Here is a 24,617-nt window from a genome sequence, read left to right as displayed (position 1 = left end):
AATCCATCAACCCAATTGTACAACATGGAGAAAGTTCCTTCCAGATCCCAGTAGCAATCAGCAGATGTTCTGTAATGTGAGATATGATTACTTCTGTTTCAGCATATTTTATTAAATGTTATTGGTCATAAAATCATCCAGTCTACGATTTTTAGATTTTGGATTAAACTGCTTAAAATCTAATACCCATGTCTTGTCCCTTTTAAAATCAAAAGTTACAGTTTTTTTTTTTAAAATAGCTCCTAGCCTGAAATATTGTATAACAAAATTCAAATTACTGTAACTTCCCTGGCCATCTCTAAGAGGATGTGGGTTAGAATCGAAATAACCTATAATTTAAGTGTGTAATAGCTAAAAATCAAATGCAGTCCTCAAAACATACACTTCTGTCTTCCATTAATTGCCAATAGTCATGGGGTTTGATTGGGATTGCATACTTCTTTTACATTGTACAATGCTACTGACTTCAGTATCAAGTCATTCCTGATAGAACAGTGTAAAGTGAGCGAAAATTCCAACCTATTCTTAACTGGAATGGACTGTGTAGGATTGATAGTATCTTTTACTCCCAGATCAGGTATTTCATTTACTTAACATACATTGAACGAAAATACTTCAAAAAGATTCTGGGGAAATAGCCTGATTGGCTTGTTATGCATCCTAAATCAATCAGTTACAGCCTAATGTCAGAACACAGTCATCATAATTTGTTAAAGGAAAGTGAACTACACAGGACTTGGGTATTTTTTTCCTTTAGTTAACTTGGCTGTCTGAGATATATAAAGGACTGTGTAGGGGACAATTTCCTGGTGCAAGTGCTGGAGGAACCAACTCGGGGCAGAGCTCTTCTTGACCTGCTGCTCACAAACCGGGAAGAATTAGTAGGGGAAGCAAAAGTGGATGGGAACCTGGGAGGCAGTGACCATGAGATAGTCGAGTTCAGGATCCTGACACAGGGAAGAAAGGAGAGCAGTAGAATACAGACCCTGGACTTCAGAAAAGCAGACTTTGACAACCTCGGGGATCTGATGGGCAGGATCCCCTGGGACAATAACATGAGGGGGAAAGGAGTCCAGGAGAGCTGGCTGTATTTTAAAGAATCCTTATTGAGGTTACAGGGACAAACCATCCCGATGTGTAGAAAGAATAGTAAATATGGCAAGTGACCAGCTTGGCTTAACAGTGAAATCCTTGCTGATCTTAAACCCAAAAAAGACGCTTACAAGAAGTGGAAGATTGGACAGATGACCAGGGAAGAGTATAAAAATATTGTTTGGGCATGCAGGAGTGAAATCAAGAAGGCCAAATCACACCTGGAGGTGCAGCTAGCCAGAGATGTTAAGAGTAACAAGAAGGGTTTCTTCAGGTATGTTAGCAACAAGAAGAAAGTCAAGGGAAGTGTGGGCCTCTTACTGAATGAGGGAGGCAACCTAGTGACAGAGGATGTGGAAAAAAGCTAATGTACTCAATGCTTTTTTTGCCTCTGTCTTCACGAACATGGTCAGCTCCCAGACTACTGCACTGGGAGCACAGCATGGGGAGGAGATGACCAGCCCTCTGTGAAGAAAGAAGTGGTTCGGGACCATTTAGAAAAGCTGGACGAGCACAAGTCCATGGGGCCGGATGTGCTGCATCCGAGAGTGCTAAAGGAGTTGGCAGATGCGATTGCAGAGCCATTGGCCATTATCTTTGAAAACTCATAGCGATCGGGGGAGGTACCGGACGACTTGAAAAAGACTAATGTAGTGCCCATCTTTAAAAAAGGGAAGGAGGAGGATCTGGAGAACTACAGGCCAGTCAGCCTCACCTCAGTCCCTGGAAAAATCATGGAGCAGGTCCTCAAGGAATCAATTCTGAAGCACGTAGAGGAGAGGAAAGTGATCAGGAACAGTCAGCATGGATTCACCAAGGGAAAGTCATGCCTGACTAATCTAATTGCCTTCTATGACGAGATAACTGGCTTTGTGGATGAGGGGAAAGCAGTGGACGTGTTGTTCCTTGACTTTAGCAAAGCTTTTGACACGGTCTCCCACAGTATTCTTGCCAGCAAGTTAAAGAAGTATGGGCTGGATGAATGGACGATAAGGTGGATAGAAAGCTGGCTAGACGTCGTGCTCAGCGGGTAGTGATCAATGGCTCCATGTCTAGTTGGCAGCTGCTATCAAGTGGAGTGCCCCAAGGGTCGGTCCTCGGGCTGGTTTTGTTCAATATCTTCATTAATGATCTGGAGAATGGTGTGGATTGCACTCTCAGCATGTTTGCAGATGACACTAAACTGGGAGGAGTGGTAGATACGCTGGAGGGTAGGGATAGGATACAGAGAGACCTAGACAAATTAGAAGATTGGGCCAAAAGAAATCTGATGAGGTTCAATAAGGACAAGTGCAGAGTCCTGCACTTAGGACGGAAGAATCCCATGCACCGCTACAGACTCAGGACCGAATGGCTAGGCAATAGTTCTGCAGAAAAGAACCTAGGGGTGACAGTGGACGAGAAGCTGGATATGAGTCAACAGCGTGCCCTTGTTGCCAAGAAGGCCAATGGCATTTTGGGATGTATAAGTAGGGGCATTGACAGCAGATCGAGGGATGTGATCGTTCCCCTCTATTTGACATTGGTGAGGCCTCATCTGGAGTACTGTGTCTAGTTTTGGGCCCCACACTACAAGAAGGATGTGGAAAAACTGGAAAATGTTCAGCGGAGGGCAACAAAAATGATTAGGGGACTGGAACACATGACTTACGAGGAGAGGCTGAGGGAACTGGGATTGTTTGGTCTGTGGAAGAGAAGAATGAGGGGGGATTTGATAGCTGCTTTCAACTACCTGAAAGGGGGTTCCAAAGAGGATGGATCTAGACTGTTCTCAGTGGTAGCAGATGACAGAACGAGGAGTAATAGTCTCAAGTTGCAGTGGGGGAGGTTTAGGTTGGATATTAGGAAAAACTTTTTCACTAGGAGGGTGGTGAAACACTGGAATGCGTTACCTAGGGAGGTGGTGGAATCTCCCTCCTTAGAAGTTTTTAAGGTCAGGCTTGACAAAGCCCTGGCGGGGATGATTTAGTTGGGGATTGGTCCTGCATTGAGCAGGGGGTTGGACCAGATGACCTCCTGAGGTCCCTTCCAAGCTTGATATTCTATGATTCTATGATGATTCTATGACTCTTTTATACTGGCATCACCAGAGACAAGTCGTAGGTGATGCTAGTTGTAGGCAGTGAATCTTGGCTTCTCTGTTCTTGATAGAGCACAGGGTATACTTATGTTTTACACTGTCTGATAATCAATATAATCTCCATGATGGTAAACTTGTTTTAAAATATAGTCACCTGGAGTTATTTCACGCCCCTGGTTAGAAGGCAGATCCTCTGATACCTCTTCATTTTTCTGTTTTTATAGAGAGCATTATATTGCTTGATTGTTGCTTCTTTTTTTTTTCACCTCATATTTATGCTTAGAGCAGTTCACTATGCAAATACTGAGCCAATTATGAATAGAACTCTTTATTATCTGAACAGCCTATTGGAAGCTGTTACCTCAGCTAAACTGTTTAAATGGTTACATACAAATGGATCTTACATCCTGTATTGGATTTTTTGTTGATAATATCACTTTGTGTTCATGAATAATGATGAAAATGTAAGTTTAAAAGGTAGTGACCATGGTGTCCCACCAACAGAAACCCTTAACACACTTTCTCATCCTGATGCTGCATTTTTGGGGAAGGTGGCAGTACCTCCACATTTGGACAATGTTAAACCTTGAAAAGGGTCCAAAAATGCCTTTATATATTATAGACAGACAACAGATGGAAAACAGATGGCCACGGTGCATATAATAAGTGGCTGTAATTTTACTTAGTGAACAGTGCAGTCATGCAAGATATGGGCTATGTTGAGGAATAATTAAAACTTGACCAAAGAGTGAGAGACATATGAACCACTGTCAAAGCTGAAACCCATCCTGATTCTTGCACGACCACACCAATATCTATTATGTGGTAATATGCGGGAAGATGTGATACAGGACAAAATCTTTAGAAGGTGGCACAGACTGTCTCTTTAGAGGAAAACAGTTTCCAAGTATTTCAATTTTCACACATTTAAGATTCTGAAATACTTTAACAAAACAAATGAGAGATCCATACCATAGATTCTAATCCTGAAACTAATGGAGTGGGGATGCCTAAGAGTGCACAATTCATATTTTAAAACCAAAGGGGCATTATCTGTGTCTTAATAAATACTAATAACTAACTTTCATTACGGAACAACTCATCCTTTGGGCAAGGGAGAGAAGCCTTAACATGGAACTTTCTAAAATATGCAAAAATAGGAAACAAACGGTTGGAAGCTGTCTTATCGAGTCTTTTTTCTACTTGGTTTTAGGCAGCATTTTACCATATACACCAGAATTTTTCAAATTGGGGTCCCCAGGCCCCTGAGGGTACTCCAGGGGGTCTGTGGTCCCTGCTGATAAACTCCTCCACCTCTTTCTATCTACTGAAGCCAAACAGGGAGATTTTAGGCACTAAAAGTCTGGCGGCAAAGCAGGGCTAAGGCAGGCTTCCTACCTGCCCTGGCACTGCGCTACTCCCAGAAGCCGACAGCACGTCCCTGTGGCCTCTGGGGATGCCTGAGGTAAGTGCTGCCCAGTCAGAGCCTGCACCCCGAACCTCCTACTGTACCCCAACCCTCTGCCCGCACCCCATCATGCACCCAAACTCCCTGCCAGAGCCCGCACCCAAACTCTCTCCCAGAGCTCACACCCGCACCTCCTCCCACACCCAAACTCCCTTCCAGAGCCTACACCCTGCACCCCCTCCTGCACCTCAACCCCCTATCCCATCCTTGTGAAAGTGAGTGAGGGTGGGGGAGAGTTAGTGATGGTGGGAGGGGGGATAGAGTGAGAGGGGGTGGGAAGAGGTGGGACGGGGTGGGGCCTTGGGGGAAGAGGTGAAGTGGGGGCGGGGCCTGAGCAGGGGGGCTGGTGGGTCCCCGAAAAATTTTAAATCAAAATGGGGGTCTTTGGGTTCCTAAAGTTTGAGAACTGCTGCTAAATACAAATGTATCCATTTACCTTTAAAATATATTTAAAATATTGTTCTGGAGTATGGTGGAACTTTCACAGTGTACATTTATTTCAAGTTTTATTTTATGACTTTATTCTATAAAGGAACAAATAGCTCTTCCCTGACATTTATTTATACACAATTAAGTAAAAACAAACAAAACCCCAACCAGTTTAAAATAGCATTTGAAAACCATTGTTAACAGCCATATGGTATTTTTACAACTATTATCAAACTCTGTAGAAGAATATTGATTAGCTCCCAATGTCATTGTAAAATAGCAAAGGACAACGTTACCTCATTACAGTACTGCTAACAAAAGGGAATAGAACATATGTAGATCAATAGACGCAAACTGAAAAAATGTTTCAAAGTTTCTGCAGTTTTATCCATACAGCTAAACAAAGGAGGATTTGATTCCTCATGATTTGCTACTTAAAAACAATTTTAATCAAACTTAAAACTAAACGCTACTTTCATGGCAAAAAAATTCCATGTATCTGAGCACTGATGCTGCCTCTCTCCAGCAAATGCCAATGCATGTGTAGCCTTACTTCCTCCTCTAGCTTTAAGCATAAGTTTAACTCACCTAAATCAAAGTCCTAAACCTTCCTACCCATCCAGGTTTCCTCACTATGTAAACCTAATCCCTTTCCTCATATCTGCACCGAACTCACCCTTGCAGCTGGATGGCCGGATTGGCCTGCATCCAAGGCTGCTGTGCTACTTTCTTATCTGTAGCTACAAGTGTTAAAAGATCCTTTTCCCTCCCCACCCCAATCCCCTTGCTCTTAGCCGCAGGATCATTTTTAAACTGTGCTCTCCAGTACATCTATACAAAATGCTCAAATGCAAGCAATCATGCCAGCTACTTGAGCTATTTTTATTATGCAATTCATATTAGGGTTTAATGTGACTAATCCATTTTTTTATTTTTTAGACACACAGTGCAACTGCAACCACTTACGTACACCAGTGGATAAGAACTATTTATTGAGCTGCCGCTTTTGAGAAGAAACAGATGGATTTTATCACTATAACCTCCAGAAGTTTGTGGTAGTCCCATGACCCTCAATTTCACATCAGTTTAACTCCCAAAAGGCTTTTGTAATTAAGCTAAGAAAGCTTATTGTAGCAATTTATTATGCACAAATTAAATTCAACTTTAGGGTTGTTGGCCCTAAAAGCCAACATTTGACAGGCTTTGCAAATCCCGGCTCTCGACAGAATTTGTTACAATAAACAGGAGGAACAAAAAAGTCTGAACTTTCCTGTAAAAGATATAATATAATTGAGAATCATGCACTGTATCAAACTTTTGATAAGGGACAACTTTAGTTATGATTATAAATCAAGAACCAAGTATAATAAGTGTTAAATGAACATTAATAATTCACATGGGACCAAAGTGGACTGACTCTCGTATGGGAGATAACTTGCTAATAAAAGTTTTCAGTCTCACAAAATGACTTAGCAGCAAGTTAAGATCTAAGAGTATAAAACTCTTATAATAATACTAATGACCAATCAAAGCAAGAGGAAGGAAAATACGGCAATTTACAATGTTTTAAGGCAAGAATGTTAAATCCATTAGTGAAATTCCAAGCCCCATATATAAGAAAGAATTCATGGTAATGTAGCATAGAGACTTATAATGTATTATTTAGATTCTTAAAAATGTCACTGATAGTCTCCAAGGGACAATCAAATCTCAAATGTATTTCAATCTCAAACAAATATCTTAGTCAATGGTATTTCACAAGCTAAGCCTCCAGTAAAATTCCACCACTTTTTATATATTAATGCCGTACTTTCAAAACAGATTAACATTTTCAGTCTTCTGTATCGAGGAATTTCAGTCTTCTGTATCGAGGAAGGCACAGACGAGTCCATAAAAGATGAACTGCAAAGCAAAAACCAAGCGCCCTCAAACACAAAAACACTACTTATATAAATATAAAACTTCCACTGAATGATGGATATGAAAAGCCTCAACCTCTTCACTCCCCAGAAATAAGTTTTTTTGTGGAATCGTACGGTCACAGATGGATTCCAAATAACTGTGTTTACTGACTATGTACAAATATACACAACCAAGCTACCTATGTACACTGCTGCTGTGACTGGGTTCTGGTGGCTTCTGCAATAGAAGGGGTGACCCACTACAGGTTTCCCAAACTATTTAAAGAAATACTACCCAATTTCTATTACAATTTCTATAGTCTTCCCCCCTTTGCATGAAAGGACATACAAATAATTATAAACGTATTACTATATAAACTACTAATACACATGCTACAAATTAAGTTTGAGAGGTAATCTATTAAAGGCTTCTTTCTAAATAAAGTCTCATAGGCATAGCAACAGTTTCTGAAAGTAACTGCACTTTCTGGTATAGCTGTATCAACAACATCTTCCTGCTCTGAAGTGTTAGGGTCTTTTCGTAGAAGAAACAGGGACATGAGGTTCACAGGCACTATCCCAAGTCACTGTCTGTAGCTGTACTGAAGGCTCAGGATTTTCAGCAGGCATCACAGGTGCAGAATATCCTGTTGAACTTGCGCTCAAAAACTGGTTTGTGTCTTTTCCATTACATATTTGGTGCTACTTCTACCCAATAAGAGAGGGTACTGGAATGGGATGTAATCACGCTAGGCTTCCATGAATTCTTGGAAATTGCTAAGATTTTTTCCTTCTGCATGAAGGTGTGCAAGTGGGACTATTTGGGGCCATTGGATCACAGTTTCTTTCAAATGTCTTTCTGTAGGTCAGGTTTTAACAAGTGTAGGTGAGATTTTTAAATTATGACCCATAAACATGATTGGTCCCTGATTAGTAGTAGCATGTACTGAATTCCTATAGGCTAATGGAAAATCTACAAACCTGTCTGCAAAGCTACCTTTATCCAGGGTTGTAGCATGAATCACGTGCTTGAACATCTGAATAAATCTTTCCACTAACTCCTTTGCAGCAGGATGGTAAAAATACAATGTGACATGTGTGACGGGTTCGGTCACAGAGACGCCCTTGGGACTGTCACCTGACGTTTTGGAATTACCTCTGAGCCCGTTTCCCCTGCCAGCTTGGGACTCCAGAACCCTGCCCTATGGAGCCAGACATGTTAGCCTGCTTCAGCACAGATAGGTCTGGTCCATGCCCCCAAACTGCAGACTTTAACCAAAAACTGCTCAGCAGGTCACCTATCTCCAAAGCCCAATTCCCAATGGGATCCAAATCCCAAATAAATCCGTTTTACTCTGTATAAAGCTTATACAGGGTAAACTCATAAATTGTCCACACTCAATAACACTGATAGAGAGATATGCACAGTTGTTTGCTCCCCCAGGTATTAATCACTTACTCTGGGTTCATTAACAAAAGTGATTTTATAAAGTAGGATTTAAGTGGTTTCAAGTAATAACAGACAGAACAGAGTAAGTCACCAAGCAAAATAAAGCAAAAACATACAAGTCTAAGTCTAATACATTAAGAAACTGATTACAGATAGTATCTCACCCTCAGAGATGTTCCAATAAGCTTCTTTCACAGACTAGTCTCCTTCCTAGTCTGGGCCCAATCCTTTCCCCTGGTACAGTCCTTGTAGTTCCAACAGACATCTTAGGTGGAAAACAGGGACTTTCTCATGACTGCAGTCCCCTTTGTTCTGTTCCACCCCCTTTTATAGCTTTGGCACAAGGTGGGAATCTTTTGTATCTCTGGGTCCCCATCCCTCCTTCTAAATGGAAAAGTACCAGATTTAAGATGGATTCCAGTATCATGTGACATGGCCACATGTCCTGTGAGACCTCATTCATCATTACCCATGGGCTGGCCTACACGTACCCAGGGAGGCTTGCAAGTAAATAAACCATTTACAACCAATTGTCCTAGTCAATGCGAGTCATCAAGATTCTAAACCACCATCAATGGCTCACACTTTGCATAATTACAAAAGGACCTAAGAGTTATACTTCATATTTCTAGCTTCAGATACAAGAATGATACATAAATACAAATAGGAGGAATATATTCTGTAGGTTATAACCTTTGTTATGATACCTTACAAGAGACCTTTGGCATAAAGCATATTCCATTACACCATATTCACACTCATAAGCATATTTCCATAAAACATATGAAGTGCAACATCACAACGTTTGATACCATTTCTTCTGACAAATAACTGGAACTCTTCGTATGTGAACTGAGTTCCATTGTCACTTACAGTCTGTTCAGGAATTCCTGTCCTTGAAAACAAAAATTTTAACACTTCCACTGAACTAGCTCAATTCATACAGATGCCATTTAAAATGAGCATCTATTGCGACCAAACACATATGTCCCATAAATGTTTCAAACAGTCTGTAAGGACTTGTTGCCACAAGGTAGCTGAATGCTCCAAAGGATGCAATGGAGCATGTATGGAGTTTGCTCACAACCCTGACACTGTTTGGCCATTTTCACTATTTGTCTATCAATCCCAGGCTAACACACAAAACTCCTGGCTAGGACTTTCACTTTTGCAATTCCCACATGTCCTTTGGGTAACTCTTGGAGTTTGTGAGACCTTGACTAAATAGGAATAACCACTCGTGTCACATATTATGTAATCTTGACATACACTTAACTATTCTTTTAAAGCTAAGAAAACTGGACACAGTTATTTGTGTGCCTGAGTCCATCCACTCATCATAATGTCATGAACTTTAGCCAGCACTGGATCATTTTAAATTTCACATTGCATTTGTTACTGGCAAGGGTTCAATTTGTGCCATATAGAACATATTTACTCTCTGTGTCTCCACTTCATTATCCTTTCCTACCACTTCTAATGGTGGATGTGATAAGCAATCTTCATTACCAGGTTGGCTGGTACCATTGAACGTAATGTTGGAACAGTGAGCACTCAAGAATGTCCATTTCTGTCACTGTGCTGCAGTCATTGCCAGTATTCCTTTTCTAAAAACTGAAACTAGCTGTTGATGATCTGTAACAAAAGTACATTGTTTCCTATAGAGATGCTGGCGAAACTTTAAAACTCCCCAGACTAAACTCAGCCCTTCTCTATCAATTTGAGCATTGTTACATTCTGCTGAGGCTACAGACCTAGAAGCAAAGACAATAGGCTTTTTCAGTATGATCCTCCATTACATATGAATTTACTGTTCCTATTCCATACAAGGAAGTGTCACAAGCTAACTTTATAGAAAAAGATGCCTTTAGGTGTGTAGGAACCATTTCAAATTATATGAGCCTCTTGGCTTCATCAAAAGCCTCGTTACACTGTAGGAATCAATGCCATCTCTGTCCTTTGGGTCACAATTCATTCAGAGGGTATAACAGTGTTGCTGCATGAGGTAGGAACCTATGCTAATAATTGACCATCCTCAGAAAGGAGTGTGACTGACACGTTTTGCATTACAGGTGCCTTAAGGATAGTTTCAACTTTTTCTTGGAATTTACAGAAATCATCTTTGTCAATGATGTGGCCACTATATGCTACTGAATCTTTGAAAAATTCACATTTTCTCTTAGTTGCTTTAAGACTTGTGACAGACCCAGACCAGTGGGGTGTAGGAGTCTGGTAGAAGGTAAATATACTGGCCACTGGATGAATAATTTTCTGTTCCCTGAGTGACCAGAGCAGGGGCCGCGCTAGAGCAATCAGGAACCTGCTAGAACCAATTAAGACAGGCAAGCTAATTAAGACACCTGGAGCCAATTAAGAACATACTAGAATCAATTATGGCAGGCAAACTAATCAGGATATCTGATTTTAAAAGGACCTCTCACCAGTTAGTGGAGGGCGTGCAAGGAGTGAGAAGGCATGCTGCTGGAGGACTGAGGAGTACAAACGTGATCAGGCTTCAGGAGGAAGATCCTACGGTGAGGATAAAGAAGGTGCTGTGGGGAGGTCATGGGGAAGTAGCTCAGGGAGTTGTAGCTGTCATGCAGCTGATACAGGAGACATTGTAGACAGCTGCTATCCACAGGGCCCTGGTTTGGAACCCGGTGTAGAGCGTGGCCCCAGGTTCCCCCCATTCGCCCAACTCCTGATCGGACACAGGAGGAGTTGACCTGGTCTGTGAGCAACACCAGAAGGGAAGGTCTAATTTGGGAAGGAATCTGGCCTGTCCCCGACTCACTAGGTGGGACAACAGAGACTGCGGAGACTGTTCTCTGTTTCCCCCATGCTGGCCAGTGATGAGGTTAGCTGAGTGAACAGCCGGTTTGAGCCTCTAGCAGAATGGCCAAACTGAGGGCTGCCATGAACCTCTGAGGTGAGCAATCCGCCAAAAAGCGCAGGACCCACCAAGGCAGAGGAGGAACTTTGTCACAGACCATACTCAGCCAAACTTGCAAGTACCTTTATGAGGTTCTCAAAGTGGTGGACAGCACTACAGCCTGTGACCTGTTAATCATCCAAATAACACTGAATACTCGGAACACCCTTAATACCTGATACAGGTCTTGCTACTAAAAAGTGGGTGCTGACTATTCCAAACACTACCCTGTTATATTGAAATAAGACCTTCTGTGTGTTAATTGTGAGGTACATTGTCTTCAATCCCCATTTTTAGACAGGCTCGGGCTAGGCTGATCTTGGAGAACAGCATACCACCAGTTATTGAGGCAAACATATTCTCTATTCTAGGTAAAGGAAACTGGTTTGAATGCAATACTGAATTAATGGTAACCTTGTCCTCACAGATCAGGACAGCCCCATTCTTTTTCAGCATTGGCACAACAAAGGTGTTTCATTTGCTCCAGTTAACCTTTATACCTGGATGAGGATCATCACATCCTCAATGCCAATTGTTGCATCCTTGCTTTCAATACAACATTAAGAATATGGGAAACCACGCTGGCAAAGTTGGCATTCCACATAACCATGTTTATCAACTACGTAAAAACAAAAGACCTAGGTACCTATGTTCACTGCTGGTCTGAGGGTTCTAATGGCTTCTGCAATTGAAGACGGAGGGCTACTAGAGGGTTTCCAAACTATTTAAAGCATAATAACCAGTTCCTACCTATACTCTACAATATATATCAATATCAGATCCAGATTTCCCCTTTAACCTTGAAGGACTTTGGCAATGTTTGGAACACACTGAACATGACATCATAGGAGGTTGAAATCTGACCTGAAGGAGATCTTATTAATAGAAATAAAATTGAAAATGTATCAGAAAATGTATCCTTTTAGCAATAGAATATTGAAAGTTGTGGTATATAAGCCCTGCCTGTTATGGCTACAATTCATGTAAATAAAGCTCTTGTCCAAAGTGCAAGTGTCCTCCTCTAGTTATTTTATAATGTTTTTCACTTTGCAGTTCATACAATCATTAGTCTAGACTGAACGTTTAGACTCAAGCCATTATTAACGGATTTGATCTATAGAGTAAGACACACTACCTCTCTGCTTTTTACTGTTTTATAGCCAAAATTAGCAATCAATAAGTAAATCAAACATTAATTCTGAATGCCAGAGTATCTCTCAGATTCACATCTGTAACCATCTTGAATCCAGTTGACAGAAAACCCTTTCACTGCTAGTTCCAGTGAAAAATGGTGACATTCCATTGCAAAGTTGGCTGTTGAAAGGCAGCAACCTTATACAGGGAAGTAGCATTATGGGGAAGGGGACATTCTGTCTGACAATGCAGGGAACAATTACTTGATTAAAGATAAATCTATCATGAAATTGTTAATCTCTTAAGGTCAAAGAAAACAGGTAATTAGAAACTTCTGAATTACAGGGTCTCTTCAGGAAATTATATGTAGATTGAGGTTCCCAAGACATGTAGATCTAGAGATGGAGGCTGTCAAATAATTAGCTTTCGCTATTCCAGAAAGGTAAGTGGTATACTGTGTTTTTCTATAGTGCTATTAGCACAGGAGATCAGACATTTGAAAGGGCTAATGCACACTGTTTAGCTGAAACAAGACAATATTTGACAGAGAACGGCAGTATTTATAGGGCTTTGTTCACTGAGTAAATCCCTTCCATTCTGTCAGACTGAAAATATAAAGTAAATACTCTCCTCTAGTGTAGACACACATTGTGAGAGATTTGAAGCTGATCTGTAATATATGAATACTGTATGTTGGGCAGATTACTGGGATACTTACTGTATGAATATAGGTTTCAGAGTAGCAGCCGTGTTAGTCTGTATTTGCAAAAAGAAAAGGAGTACTTGTGGTACCTTAGAGACTAACACATTTATTTGAGCATAAGCTTTCGTGAGCTACAGCTGAATGCATCCGATGAAGTGGGCTGTAGCTCACGAAAGCTTATGCTCAAATAAATGTGTTAGTCTCTAAGGTGCCACAAGTACTCCCTTTTTTTTTGGTATGAATATACTGGTTTAGCTCAATAGGAGGCTGTTTGGAAAAAAACAAGCAGGAAGGAAAAGATTAGCTCAAGATTGCCACCTCTTAGCAAACATCATTCAGGAACAATGTCAGAACTGTTTGCTTGATGTTTCTACCTCTCCTCCAGCAAACCTAAAAAACTGATTTTGACCAGCAGCGAAAGGGCCCAGGAACACAGAAGAACTCTGGCAAGATTGAAAAGACACACTCCCTGAAGATGGGGTAGTTGTAATTCAGAGGAACCACTCACACACAGGACCCTGTCGGGGTGCCTAAAGAAGTCAGGCCTGCCTAGATTATCATCAGAGGATTATGAGCCTTTAGGTAAAATAGATGTGTGTAGACTATTGCTTTAAAATCCTTTTTTCCCAAATGTGTGGCTCCTACTGCAAAACAAAACACATTTGAGAAGGCTGTTTTGTATACCACTGACCACAGACTACCAAAGGGAAGAACTGCGGGTGCCCAAACTCGGTCAGACCTGCAGCGTAATAATGGCAGACGCACAGGTTACCTCAGCCCAGGTCCTAATCTAAGAGTGTGAAAACTGCTAAATTCCACCCAAGACAGGTAAAGGCATGAGGCTTCACACCTGTGGGGGGGGAGAAGAGGGAGGTGAAGTATGTGCACTCAGAGATCAGTAAGGAGTCAAAGGTGCAATTAGCTCCATAAACTGTGACAGACATCAGACATTCCCAGAACATCCTGATTTCTTCCATTAATCTGAATGGATTTTCTATAGAAAAGACTACTACAGGCTATATGCACATTCCAGAAATTGGTATTATAGCATATTTTATTAGATTATTTTCATATGACCAAATAGAAGCACATTATTCATTGTTACACTGCTGAAAGACTTAAGCATATGAACATTACCACAACACATTACTTTTCTTACGAGCCTGACTGGCAAAAACTTAATGCATGTACTTAAATGTATGTATGTTAATAGTTCCATTTACATCAATGACATACATACAAGGATACCAGCATTTTCATTAACCACCAATTCCTAGAGGGGCTCCCAGGTTGCCAGAATTAATCTTTAACATATGGTTCTACCATTATGTATCTATTCCTATATAGAATAAACACAGCATATTTTCACTTAAGCTTTAATATTATCTTTTTTACCTACCCCAGGTTAAAGCTCTGTTAATTTAAAAAAAAATTCTCTAATACCTTTCTCAGGGTAAAACCATGGTTTTTGTTTTTAAAAAAGTCATATGATATGGTAAAATATAGCAAAACTGACATTTAAGCTAAAAAGAACAGGAGTACTTGTGGCACTTTAGAGACTAACAAATTTATTAGAGCATAAGCTTTCATGGGCTACAGCTCACTTCATCGGATGCACAGAATGGAACATATAGTGACATATATATATATATATATATACACACACACACACACACACACACACACACACACAGATAAGTTAGAAGTTACCATACAAACTGTGAGAGGCTAATTTGTTAAGATGAGCTATTATCAGCAGGAGAAAAAAAAACCTTTGTAGTGATAATCAAGATGGCCCATTTAGACAGTTGACAAGAAGGTGTCAGGATACTTAACTTCAGGAAATAGATTCAATATGTGTAATGACCCAGCCACTCCCAGTCTCTAGTCAAACCCAAGTTAATGGTATCTAGTTTGCATATTAATTCAAGCTCAGCAGTTTCTCCTTGGAGTCTGTTTTTGAAGCTTTTCTGTTGCAAAATTGCCACCCTTAGATCTTTTACTGACTGGCCACAAATATTTATTCAAGTGACACCATGATAGGACCTAATCACATTAGCCACGCCATCAGGGGCTCATTCACCTGCACATCTACCAATGTGATATATGAGATCATGTGCCAGCAATGCCCCTCCGCCATGTACATTGGCCAAACTGGACAGTTTCTATGCAAAAGAATAAATGGACATAAATCTGACATCAGGAATCATAACATTCAAAAACTTCAATCTCTTTGGTCACTCGATTACAGACCTAAAAGTGGTAATACTTCAACAAAAAAACTTCAAAAACAGACTCCAACGAGAGACTGCTGAATTGGAATTAATTTGCAAACTGGATACAATTAACTTATGCTTGAATAAAAACTGGGAGCGGATGGATCATTACACAAAGTAAAACTATTTTCCCATGTTTATAATCCCCCCACCCCCACTGTTCCTCAGACGTGCTTGTCAACTGCTGGAAATGGCCCACCTTGATTATCACTACAAAAGGTTTTCCCCCCGCCCCCTACTGGTCGTAGCTCACCTTACCTGATCACTCTCCTTACAGTGTGTATGGTAACACCCATTGTTTCATGTTCTCTGTGTATATAAATCTCCCCACTGTATTTTCCACTGAATGCATCCGATGAAGTAAGCTGTAGCTCATGAAAGCTTTTGCTCAAATAAATTTGTTAGTATCTAAGGTGCCACAAGTCCTCCTTTTCTTTTTGCGGATACAGACTAACACGGCTGCTACTCTGAAACTTCAACCTCTGTGGCCAGTCAGTAAAAGATCTAAGGGTGGCAATTTTGCAACAGAAAAGCTTCAAAAACAGACTCCAAGGAGAAACTGCTGAGCTTGAATTAATATGCAAACTAGATACCATTAACTTGGGTTTGACTAGAGACTGGGAGTGGCTGGGTCATTACACATATTGAATCTATTTCCTGAAGTTAAGTATCCTGACACCTTCTTGTCAACTGTCTAAATGGGCCATCTTGATTATCACTACAAAAGTTTTTTTTTCTCCTGCTGATAATAGCTCATCTTAACAAATTAGCCTCTCACAGTTTGTATGGTAACTTCTAACTTATCTCTCTCTCTCTCTGTGTGTGTGTGTGTGTGTATGTATGTATGTATGTATGTATGTCACTATATGTTCCATTCTATGCATCTGATGAAGTGAGCTGTAGCCCATGAAAGCTTATGCTCTAATAAATTTGGTAGTCTCTAAGCTGCCACAAGTACTGTTCTTTTTGTGGATACAGACTAACACGGCTGCTACTCTGAAACCTGTCATTCAAGCTAAAAGTTTCTTAAATGAAAATTCCTCCTGCATCTTTCAAATGGCAAGTTTACACCAGGAAATAGAAGTATTTTTATTTTAGCTTTTACCTATTCAGAGGTTGTTCAAGGCATCTAGTTATCTAGTCATATTCAAAAGCCAGCCACATACTCAGGTCAATTACTTTCTGCAGTACTGAATTCCACATGCCAACAATACGCAGCATCAAGAATGGTAGTGTTTTCTTTACTTCCCCTGCTCTAAATTCACAGTTCTTTAATTTTCGCTAAGTGTCCCTTTGCTCTTATATTAAGGGACAGGTTGAAGTGATGTGACTCAATCATTTCTCACTATGACCATCATCATTCCAATTAGCTATTCAAGCCCCTCTCACTCTTTTCTTTAACAGGTTAGTACATCTAGTTTCAGATTCTTACATCATATCTCTAGCTATCTCTATTACCTTTCTTTGGAGCTTAAGACATAAAAGGTTAAATAAAATTTGGCCAGTACTCCTGATGAGGATTATTTTCTATATCTCAGATTTCTTTTTATTGACGCTGCACTCTGGCTAACCCACTATTACCTCCTCACTACATCAGGTGGTAATCACTCACTATGACTATTTTCTATCTGTTAGCCATCTTTTAATTCACAAGATATTGACCATTAATCCATAGCAATTCAATCTTCATTAATCATCTTTTGAGGGATTTAATCTAAATGCTTTTGAAAAATCCAGGAAATTATTCTCACTGGGTTACTTATCTACCATTTTATTAGATTGTACCAAAAATTTAAGGAATAAGAAAGGCATCATTTTCCCTCAAGAAAGTCAAACTGGTTTAATCCTCTCAGGTTATATTGACCAAAATGCTGTAGTAACTATAAAACAAAACAAAACTTTTCAGATCATGTTGTCTGGAATGGCGATAGGGCTCAGTCAGTACTTCTCAGGATTTCCTTTGGCTCCTGTAACACAGAGTCTATCTTTATGTCACTTGCTATCTTTATTCAGTGTTTATCATTGTCAGATGCTACTACTTCACACTTCATTTAATCTCGAATCCCAGATAAATACCATCTGCTTGTGTTAAAAACCCCAGGCAGAGTATATAAAGAGACAAATATGAATTTCGTGTTCACCGAAGTACCAATGACAACACTGGAGTCTAACAGAGATTATTAAAAATAAACAGGTAACTAGCAGTGCAAGCTTCCCCAAACTGGTCCACCAAACTGTCTCATCCCTTACCAGGAGATACCAACTTGAGAGGTGTGGGAGAAGATAATTTTGTGTAACCACCAGTTCTTTTGAGGGATGTCCTCAAGAAACTTGACTGAGACCACTCACTCATGTCACAAGAGGCAATGAATAACCAACAAATAGGAAGAACTTTCGTTCAGTGATTGGGGCTGGATTGTGATGCCGTACCACAGCAGTAAGGAGCCCTGCACCAACTTTGATATAGTTAAGGCCTGGTCTACACTACGGGGTTAGGTCGAATTTAGCTGCGTTAGGTCAATTTAAGAAAAAAACTGGGTCCACACAACCAACCCCGTTCCGTCGACTGAAAGGGCTCTTAAAATAGACTTCTGTACTTCTCCCCAACAAGGGGGGGAACAGCACTAAAATTGACCTTGCTTGGTTGAATTTGGGGTAGTGCGGATGCAAATTGACGAGATTGGCCTCCAGGAGCTATCCCGAAGTGCTCCATTGTGACCGCTCCGGACAGCACTTTCAACTCTGATGCACTAGCCAGGTACACAGGAAAAGCCCTGGGAACTTTTGAATTTCATTTCCTGTTTGGTCAGTGTGGCAAAATCGGCTGCACAGGTGACCACGTAGTCCCCCCAGAATCGTAGAGCCTAGAATCCCCTACCATCTCCGTCCCTGAGGTTATCGCAGATTAGAAGGCGGAAAAAAAACACACTCACGATGACATGTTTTCCGAGCTCATGTAGTCCTCCTGCACTGATAGGGCACAGCTTAATACATGGAGGCATTCAGTGGCAGAGGCCAGGAAAGAATTAAGTGAGCGTGAAGAGCGGAGGCAGGACGCAATACTGAGGCTAATGGGGCAGCAAATGGACATGATGAAGCGTCTGTTGGAGCTGCAGGAAAGCCAACAAGAGCACAGACCCATGCTGCATCCACTGTACAACCGCCTACCCTCCTCTCCATGGTAGCCTCCTCACCCAGATGCCCAAGAACGCAGAGGGGGAGGCTCCAGGCACCCAGCCACTCCACTCCAGAGAATGGCCCAAGCAACAGAAGGCTGTCATTCAAACAGTTTGATTTTTAGTGTGGCTACAATAAGCAATGTGGCCTTGTCCTTCCCTCCTCCCCCACCCCACCTGGGCTACCTTGTCCATTATCTCATTTTTTAAAAATGAATAAAGAAAGAATGCATGGTTTCAAAACAACAGTTACTTTATTTCGAAGGGTGAGAGTGGTTGGCTTACAGGGAATTAAAATCAACGAAGGAGGCGGGTTTGCATCAAGAAGCCTCCAGCTCGCATGATATTCCAGGCAGGACTGAATCTCCATGAGACGAAACTTAAAGAAGAGAATGACCTGGAGTCTCTGGCTCCCATTCGGTGCTTTAAGAGGAGGATAGCCATGTCTGTCGACTTCACCGAGGTCTGCCAGGAGCACCCAGGAGATGTACAATGGCTATCAGTCCTACTGCACCGTCTGCCGCGAAGGCAAGGAGCTGCTGCTGTGTAGCAATGCAGTACCGCATCTGCCAGCAGCACCCAGGAGACGAACGGTGAGCTGAGCAGGCTCCATGCTTGCCGTGGTATGGCATCTGCATGGGTAACCCAGGCAAAAAGGTGCAAGACAATTGTCTGCCATTGCTTTCACGGAGAGAGGGAGGCCTGATGACATGTATCCAAAACCACCCCCAACAACGTTTTTGCCCCATCAGGCATTGGGAGCTTAACCCAGAATTCCAATGGGCAGTGGCGACTGCGGGAACTGTGGGATAGCCACCCACCGAGCACCGCTCTGTAAGTTGACGCTAGCCACGGTAGTGAGGACACACTCCGCCGACTTAATGCGCTTAGTGTGGAGATACGCAATTGACTGTATAAAATTGGTTTCTAAAAATCGACTTTTATAAAATCGACCTAATTTCATAGGGTAGACAAGGCCTCAGATTAAAACCAGCTTTATGTATAAAGCTCGACTCTTCTAAATACTCTAAAATCTGTGTGGTTACTCAGATTGCCTTTAAATTTTGTGTGCCTCATGGGGGCATGGAGTTTGGTCAGTGATCCAAATTTGGGGCTATTTAAACAAGGAGTTCTCAAAACATAGCCCTGGAATCAAACAGCTTTTCTTCAAGCTGACACATTCTAGCAGCTAATTTTTGTGCAGATACAGATCAAACGAGGGCTGAGATGATTACACGAGAGTCTCAAGTGCTTGTGAGCGACTCCAATAGAGTGCATTAGCTTGGAAAATATTATTAGCCAAAGGGTTTAGTTCTTTAATTAGGCACTTCAACCTTTGCAATGTTTGGCATTGCACCAAACAGATTACACTGAGCATACACAGACAGAGGAGCCAACGGGATTTAGTGCTGAAAGTTTCACATCAACTAGATGGCTCAAGATAAGCAGTACTCCTTCTGAAACTGGCACATCCAATGAGCGTCAGTTTGAGTCCCACCTCAAACACAAGGCATATTGCTAAAAATCTGTCTCTGATGGGGGTGGTGTGGGGTGTAATCAAAGTATTTTTGCAAAAATAATTAGACATACAAATGTTTGCTGGAAGGGGAGGGGCATTTTATGGATGGGAGAGTGGGAGGAAAGGGGTCAGGGGGTTTGGGCCTACCTCAGTGGGAGGGAGGTGGAAGAGGTAAGGGACACAGGGAAGGGAGTGGCAGGGGAGAATAGGGGCAGGGCTGCCTCACACCTACATTCTTGCCTTCTGAGCGTGGGGCAGGATCTGGGCGGGTCTGAGCCCCACTCACTACTTTTGTGTGTGTGTGTCAGGACCATCTAGGAGGGTCACAGCCCCTCTCCCTGCTGAGATATGAGGATCTTGCCTCTCTTTGAGCCCCATTCCCTGTGCTCCTGTATGTGTGCCAGGATCGGGGTGGGTGGGGAGGTGGTTAACCATTTATGGGTATCTGACTCCCCTCCATGTCCCCCTTCATGTAAGCCAGGTACTGGAGAGGACTTGCCTTTCGGGGGGGCGGGGGGGAGAGATGGGCTAAGCCCTTCTTCTCACCATCCTTCCCTCCGAAGTGCTCTTTGATAACTGCCCTTCTAGGGATGTCTACTCTAATGTGTGCGCACCAGGATCTGGGGATGCTCTGCCCCTCTGGATGGGGAGTTACGAACAGGCATGCTTGGAGACTCCTGAGATATTGCTGAGATTGGGGTGAGGAATGGAGGACAGGTATTCTTGGCACAATTTTTAAACTAAGGTCTGAGGGAAAGCTGATTGGGGTGGAGGAGCACATGGTTTGGACAGAGACATCCCATAGGGAAGAATTTATTAAAGGAGATTCCTCTTTCCTAGGATAATAGAGTGAGGACAGAAGTTGATAAAGTACAAGCAGGAAATGAAGAAAAATACTCAAATGAAAAAGAGTCCCATTCCATTACATCACATGAAGGCAGATAACTAAATATAGACAAATTTTATAAGTGCTTGTATACAAATGCTAGAAGTCTAAATTCTAAGATGGATGAACTTGAGTGTATGGTATTAAATGAGGATACTGATATAATAGTCATCACAGAAACTTGGTGGACCAATGGTCATCAATGGAACACAGTAATAGCAGAATACAAAATACACAGGAATGACAGAGTAGCTGGGAGTGATACTAAGTTAAAGAAAGCATAGTCAAATATAGTAAAAATCTTAAATGAATCAAATATACGATGGAACCCTTATGGATAGAAATTCCTTGGCTGAAAAATAAGAATATAGCAGTAAGAATATACTATTGACCACCTGACCAGTATGAGGCCATTGACTGTGAAATGCTCAGGGAGATTAGAGAGGCTACAAAAAAGAAAACCCAATAATAATGGGGCTTTCAACTATCCCCACAGTCGGTACCCCTCACCTCAGGACAGAAAACATTTCTAGACACCATCTGACTGCTTCTCAAAGCAGCTATTCCTGAGACCCTGAAGGGGAAAGGAATTCTTGATTTAGTCTTAAGTGGTATACAGGATGGGGTCCTAAGAGATGACTATAGCTGAACCGCTTGCCAATAGCGACCATAAGGTAACATCCTTTGGGGGTGGGGAATACTGAAGAAACCCATCACAGTAGCATTTAATTTCAAAAAGGAAAACTACACAAAAATGAGGAAGCTAGTTAAATGGAAATTAAGAGGACCAGTCACAAGAGCAAAATGCCTGTAAGCTGCACAGAAACTATTTAAAAAACACCATAATAGAGACTCAAATTAAATGTATATCCCAAATTAAAAAAAAATAATAAGAGGACCAAAAAATCCTACCATGGCTAAACAAGAGAGTAAAAAAGAGGTGATAAGAAGCAAAAAGGCATACTTTTAAAAATTGGAAGTCAAATCGTAGTGAGGAAAATAGAAAGGAACAAAATCTGGCAAGTCAAATGTAGAAGTATAAAGCAGGCCAAAAAAGAATTTGAAGGACTACTAACAAAAGACATGAACAGCAATTTTTTTAAAGTACATCTGAAGCAGAAAGTCTGTCAAACGATCAGTGGTGCCAGTAGACCAGGGGTTCCCAAACTTGGTTTGCGGCTTGTTCAGGGTAAGCCCCTGGCGGGCTGTGAGACGCGTTGTTTACCTGAGTGTCTGCAGGTATGGCCGCTCGCAGCTCCCAGTGGCCGCGGTTCGCCGTTCCTGGCCAATGTGAACGGAGGGAAGTGGTGGCCCGGGCCACGCCGCTTCCCGCAGAACTACTAATTGTGGTATGTAACCTATTGCTTAAGTCAGCCTCTGAAACAGTTGACTGGACAGTAGCAAATATAATTTTGATTTTTAAAAAAAGCTCCAGAGGCAATCCTGGCAAGTCTAAATCCAGTACCAAGCAAATTAGTTGAAAGTAAAGAACAGAATTATTAGACACATAGATGAAAAAGATAGGTTGGGGAAGAGTCAACATAACTATTGAAAAGGAAAATCATGCCCCACCAATCAATTAGAATTCTCTGAGGGAGTCAAAAAGCATGGGGACACAAGTGATTCAGTGACTATAGTGTACTTGGATTTCAGAAAGCCTTCAACAAGATCCCACAACTAAAGCTCTTAAGTAAACTAAGGTGTCATGAGATAAGTGGGAAGATCTTCCCCTGGATCAGTAACTGGTTAATAGATAGGAAACAAAGGGTAGGAACAAATGGTTAGTTTTCACAGTGAAAAGAGACAACACAGGGTTCACCAAGGATCTGTACTGGAACCTGTGCTGTTCAACATGTTCATAAATTATCTGGAAAAGTGGGTGAACAGTCAGGTGGAAAAATGTGCAGATGAAACAAAATTACTCAAGGCAGTTAAGTCCAAAGTGGACAGTGAAGAACCACAAAGGAATCTCATTTAAACTAGGTGACTGAGTGACAAAATAGCAAATGAAATTCTATGTTGAAAAGTGCAAAGTAATGCATATTGGAATAAAAAACCTTCCAACTATAAATACAAAATCTTGCGGTCTAAATGATGTTGTGAAGGCCAAAAGTATAACGGTTAAAAAAAGAATTAGGTAAGTTCATGGAGGATAGGTACATCAACAGCTATTAGGGACGCAACCCCATGCTCCAGGTGTCCCTAAACCTCCAACTGCCAGAAACTGAGACTGGATGACAGAGGCTGACTTAGAATTGATTACAAAAAGTAATCTTCCCTCTGCTAATACTCACACCTTCTTGTCAACTGTTGGAAATGGCCGACATCCACCTTGATTGCATTGGCCTCATTAGCACTACAAAAGTAATTTTCCCTCTCTTGATATTCACCCCTTCTTTTCAACTGTTGAGAATAGGCCACTTCCACCTTAGCTGAATTGGCCTCGTTAGCACTGACCCCGCCCCCCCAACACTTGGTAAAGCAACTCCCATCTTTTCATGTGCTATATATGTATACTGCTTACTGTATTTTTCACTCCATGCATCTGAGGGAAGTGGGCTTTAGCCCACAAAAGCTTATGCCCAAATAAATTTGTTAGTCTCTAAGGTGCCACAAGGACTTTTCAGAATTGACTGTAAATTCTGTCAAATGTTTTGTCAATTCCCTCTGAAGCATCTGTCACTGGCCACTGTCAGAGACATGATACTGGGCTAGATGGACCATTGGTCTGATCTAATACAGTTCTTAGGTTCTGTTTCTTTAGTCATTTACATTGACATCTTGCTTGTCTGGAGAGGCACTGTATTTTAACCATAGAGTACATAGTGCCCACTTTACCTTCTCTCTCATGATTAAGGCTGCGAGTTTGTCACGGAGATCACAGATTCCGTGACTTTCCGAGACCTCCGTGACTTCTGCAGCAGCTGGCCCGAGGGCTGCCTGAGGAGCTCAGGCAGCCCCTGGGCCAGCCGCACCAGCCTTTGCTGGGTCTGTCTTGGGCCACTGTGTCCCTTCCCCCACCAAGCAGCAGTTTGGGTGCGTGTGGAAGGAGAATCAGGGCTGGGGAGTGGGAGGGGTGCGGGCTCTGGGTGGCACTTACCATGGGAGGCTCCTCGGAAGTGGCGGCATGTCCCTCCTCCTCAGCTTCTAGCTCCGTGCGCTGCCTCTGCCTGCAGGCACCGCCCCCGCAGCTCCCATTGGCTGCGGTTCCCAGCCAATGGGAACTGCAGAGCCGATGCTTGAGGTGGGGGCAGCACACAGAGCTAGAAGCTGAGGGAGGGATATGTCGCTGCTTCCAGGGTGGTGCGAGGAGCCAGGCAGGAAGCCTGTCAGCCTTGCCAATCACCTCCCCAGCACCAGCACCGGGCCACCCCCTGCACCCGCAGTGATCCCTGGGCCGCCCCCCACTGGCGATACCTCCCCTCAAGATTTAGTCACGGGTATTTTTAGTACAAGTCATGGACAGGTCACGGGCCATGAATTTTTGTTTACTGCCTGTGACCTGTCCATGACTTGTACTAAAAATACCCGTGACTAAAGCGTAGCCTTACTCATGACTACCACTGAACAA

At 42.0% G+C, this 24,617-nt stretch overlaps 1 protein-coding gene across 4 annotated transcripts in view; it reads right to left on the bottom strand.

Annotated features, from left to right (window-relative positions):
* Positions 1-24,617, bottom strand: part of AGPAT5 (1-acylglycerol-3-phosphate O-acyltransferase 5) — a 123,768-nt gene that overhangs the window by 4,501 nt on the left and 94,650 nt on the right. The window lies entirely within an intron of this gene.

The sequence above is a fragment of the Eretmochelys imbricata genome, chromosome 3 (assembly GCF_965152235.1).
Source record: "Eretmochelys imbricata isolate rEreImb1 chromosome 3, rEreImb1.hap1, whole genome shotgun sequence".
Classification (NCBI taxonomy): domain Eukaryota; kingdom Metazoa; phylum Chordata; order Testudines; family Cheloniidae; genus Eretmochelys; species Eretmochelys imbricata.
The sequence above is the reverse complement of the archived record's forward strand: the minus strand, read 5'-3'. Positions and strand labels throughout refer to the sequence as shown.